Below are 5,067 nucleotides of genomic sequence, written 5' to 3' on the forward strand. Positions count from 1 at the left end.
CCTATTGCTCCACAGTATCCTTTAATAATACCCATTTATTCCTGTCGAACAGATCCGTTACTTAGGACTACATCTCGACAAAAGACTGACATGGAATCCTCATACAAGACTGAAAAACAGGAAACTGCTCGCCGATTTCGACTATTACAACATTTACTAGATAAACGGTCTGAATTGCCAACCCATTACAAAAGACTGATCTACATGACTATTATAAGGCCTATCTGGACATACGGAGTTGAGCTTTGGGGCTCCACAAAATCATCAAATTCCTCCCGAATCCAATCCTTCGTAAAATCCTTAATGCTCCTTATTTTGTCACAAATCAAGTCATTCATCATGACCTCAATGTCCCATATGTTGCCGATTTGGCCAAAACAAAATCCTTCCATGAAAAACTTCCCAACCATCCAAATCCACTTGATTCTAACATGGGGCTTCTCCTTCATTACTTAATAATCCTCCTAGGCGTCTGAAATGAAGATGGCCTCGGGATCTTCTCCTCTAGAAATGTTATTGGAGTTCTATCAATAGGTAGATGTTTGTATTATGTCACTATCTCACCTACAGCAAATTTACTTGTTGTATATATGTCATACAGTTGTAAATAACAATAAATAAATGATTAAAAAAAAAAAAGACCTGTCAGACCATTTCAATGAAAATAATACCTAGCTGATATTAAAGACTATTTAATTTTACATTCACATGCAAAGTTTAATAAAAGCAAAAAAATCGAAAAAAAAAATGTGGAAAATCGATTCTATAAAGTGTCACTTCCGGATGGTCGTTTTTAGCGAAAAAGTTGTCATTCCACCTTAATATGTTATTTCAGTTTCGTACGACAAATTTGGCAGACTAGTTTTTTTGGACTCGGGGAACCTCAAAACAAAACCTCTACCTTCGAAAATTCGAATTCGAAATTTTAAACAATTGCAATACTTTCCCTTACTGTATATTCAATATATAAGTAAATGAAAGAAAAGATATTTTCATTTTATTGATCAATTTTTTTCAAAATATTTAATGGGATGTTTCGTAAAATACCTTATTATAGTTAAAACAACAATAATACAATAATAAATAACACGATTTTTTAAATTTTAGGCAGAGCTTAAGTTGAACAGCGTGAAGCAAAATTCTTTTAATCTGGATTTTCTTTTTATGAAGTTTGATTATATTAATTTTTATAAATTGTTGAGGTTAAAAAACTTCCAAAGATGAATATAATCTATTCTATATTTTTCTTCATTGTACAACGTTGAAATGTTACAAAGTGAAGAAAAATGAATAAAATAATTCAGTGTAAAACAATTTTCAACTATGATCATATGAATGACATGATTTCAATTGTGAAATTGAAAATATGAAAAGTATGGGGATTGTAAAGGTGCATGAGTATGGGACAATCGCCCCGAAACGTTGTACAATAAAGAATGGATTATATTCATCTTTGAAAGTTTTTTTAACCTCAACAATTTATAAAAATGCTTTTATTAATTAAAAAAAGATTCTTACAAAATAAAAAAACAAAACAAAGAAGGTATGCAATCCATTCCAAAAGTCTATGACGACTTTTGTCTCCTTACACATGCATCCATCAGGTAGCAGTCGTTACTGTTCCAAATGGTTGAGCAGCTCGCAATCCATTCCTTTCGTCATGGTCCACCAACCATGCAATGTCATTACTTGAAACCATTACACTACGATTTTCTGTTACCTTCTGTTCATTGAGAAAATTTCTTTCAGCAAGACGAATAAGTGAAATTGGGAAAATGGTGTACTCCATTATTTTACTATACGCTAAAGAGTGATAAAACGTCCATGTTATTTATTCAATTAAAAGTTTCTTCAACGGCCATTTTCTATATGAAAAAAACCAACTAAGTTTCATTTTGCTCAGTGGATTGGTTCACTCTGTTTAATTTCACTTGACATTGTCTTAAACTGAATCCCGCTTGCAAAGAAGGGAAAGGCGCTTATTCTGCTTTGATTCTCTATTCAACTTTTTCATTTCATCTCAGATAAAACTTTATATTGTGGAAAACAATTAGGGCTCAGTCCACTTTTACTGTTTGTATTAGCTGTACTAACGTATCATCATAAAATTTGAAAAAGAAATACAACAGACTAGAGACCGTAATTTAAAAAAAAAAAAAATAATATTTATGTTAAATATAAATTATATATTTATGGTGGTGGCCACATGATTAGGCTGTCACAGTTTTGTACATTATGGAAAATTTGTTAGTCCAGGTTCCGACTCCGTACATGCCGGATTTCCGTATTCCCTCAGGTCTGTTATGAAAAACAATATTGTTTTTGCATGTGCATATGCATATTTTAAAAAAAAAAGTATTTTTTTTTAAATTAAATAATTCAAGTACAGTAAAATCACTATTATCGGCACCGCACTAACCATCCTTCCGATCAACTGGCCAAGAGAGCAAAAAAAAAAAAAATACAAAGAAAAGGAAACGGACAGATATTCTAATCGTGGAAAAGGGAAGAGCTTTTGCATCCATATAAAAATAACATTTTACATTATACATACTTTGTCTTTTTTTTTTTCGTCATTTCAGACATACGGGGGTTATCTACAGGGCACCACCCTATTCTATCCATGACGGGGGGTCAAGGTTTCGTGGACCACCAAAAAAATAAAAGTCAACCCCTAGGACAGATTCGAACCGGCGTCGCTGCAGTTTCGAGCCAGTCAAAGTTGTTGCTTCAACCCAATCGGCTATAACCGGCCCTCACAAGTTCTAACCTAAACCATATCAACATTTAGCCTTCAGAACTTCATATCAATCTTTGCCGTCCTCATGTGGAAGGCAAAGCAGGGATCCAAGATATCTTAATCCTTTCATATTTCACATTTAACTATTGTTTATTACAGCTAACAATGAGAGACGGTTAATTATTTCATTAATCAGATTCTTAGAGGAATTTATTTTGAAAATTCGGCATTAGGATCTGGTTAGACTATTGCAATAACGACAAGATATTAAAAACCAGTTGATTGCACATGGATGTGACGAGTCAAATCAAAGTCGTTAGAGCCATTTCAGAAAAACTGGTGAAAATAGACTTAACAACTTATCGATTTTACGTATTTCTTCTAGGTGTAAAAATTCCATTAAGTCGATTTAGCGAAAAAGGTGCTGTCACATCCCAGGCAAGTACTTACCTTTACGTAATTTCAGTCTCGTACGTTCTGAGCATGCTGTTCATTCAAACACACACGCACTTGGTTATGTGGACTTAAGTAACCTCTAAATAGTTATTAACGTTGAAAACTCAGATTTGAATTTTTTTGCTATCGCAATATTTTCCTTTAATATATATTTTATACTTATTGTTGCGAGCCTACCTTCTACGCCACAACCCCTGATGAAGACCTGAAACTTAGGTCGAAACGTCGGCATAAAATAAATAAATATGGTTATGTTGTTCTTTGCTGACCGCACCCCCCGACAAACTTCTCCAATTATTTTATATTTAGTTCAGTAAAAGTAAAAATGATCACAATACGAATAAATAGAGTAAAGTGAAATCACGTGTGTTTTGAAAATTCTGTGATAAATTCTGACTTTTTAATTTATTTAATTTTTTTTTTTCTTTTTAAGGGATAAATATTCTGCATGATTAAATTAAGGGGTTAATTTTAATTTATTGAGATAATTACAGGATATTCACACTGTCAATCAAGATAGAAGGAGAGATTATAAAAATTATGAAAGTTAAGTGTTCATACAATCACAGAGGTACTAAGAGGTAAAGTGGTTTTGATCTGTTCATGATTCAACAGAAAACGGACTTTAATTTATTATAGACCATATATCTCCATTTTGTAAAGGATCCAAAGAGCGGGGATGATGATATTAAAAGAAGGGCTAAAAAATAATTAGGCCAGATAATTTATTGAAATGGGCTTAAGAGCAACTACCCCAAATATTCAGATACAGGGGCAAATCAATAAAACTGGGTAGCACAAACAACCTGCTGACAAACAATGTAAACTTTCTGGAAAGAAGGTGCTTGCTGAGCGAAGCGCAAAGAATAAAAGACCTAAACCTTAACTATCGCCTAAGTACACAACATAAAGACTTTATTAGAACTGAAAAGATGGCTCGCGATATTTTATTTGGGGGCGCAAAAAAGAAATTAAATAAATTCTTAATAAGGCTTTATAACAACCTAATGCTATAAGGCAAATAAAGGCAGAAATCCTTTTGGTTCATACAGCATACAAACCATGATTATCTATGACTGTAAAAAAAATGTTTATTATTTTTTTAAATTTATTTATTGCTATTTACAACTGTACATTATTATACATTTAGTAATATAATATAAAATTTAGAAAACTATCCGGGGTATTTTCCAGAACAAATGAAAAGCGTTTTAGGAAAAACTAAATCCATAAAATGCCGATTTGGCTACAAAAAAAGTGTTAGCAAAGAATCTAGATAATAGTGTTCTCGGATTGTAAGATAGCACTATATCACACGGAAATAGAGTTTTGAATTTTTACATATAAATATACTCAATATTTCTCTTTTTATTTGTGTCCTTTGGTTTATTGTTCCGTAATTGTTAACTTTTTTTAAATTCGTCATTGTGTATTTAAATAAAAAATAATAAATCCTGACAAATCCCACCAGATCACCTTTACTCTCCATCGTAAACCTCTGCCCTCCTGTCCTACAGTATCCTTTCTAAATACACCACTAACGCCTGTTGAACAGATTCGATACGACTCCATCTTGACAAGAGACTTACTTGGAATCCACACACAAGACTGAAACGATAAGAAACTGCTCGTAGATTCCGATTGCTACAACACTAAACTTGACAAACGCTCTAAACTTCCCATTCACTACAAAAATATACACTACGATAATCAGACCAATTTGGACATATGGAATTGAGCTCTGGGGCTCAACCAAACCATCAGATTCTTCCCGCATCCAATCGTTACAATCCAAAATCCTACGTAAAATTCTTGATGCTCCTTATTACGTCACAAATAAACTCATTCACAAAGACCTTAACATCCCATTC

The sequence above is a fragment of the Halyomorpha halys genome, unplaced genomic scaffold (assembly GCF_000696795.3).
Source record: "Halyomorpha halys isolate HHAL.00 unplaced genomic scaffold, Hhal_1.1 Scaffold326.1, whole genome shotgun sequence".
Taxonomy (NCBI): Eukaryota; Metazoa; Arthropoda; class Insecta; order Hemiptera; family Pentatomidae; genus Halyomorpha; species Halyomorpha halys.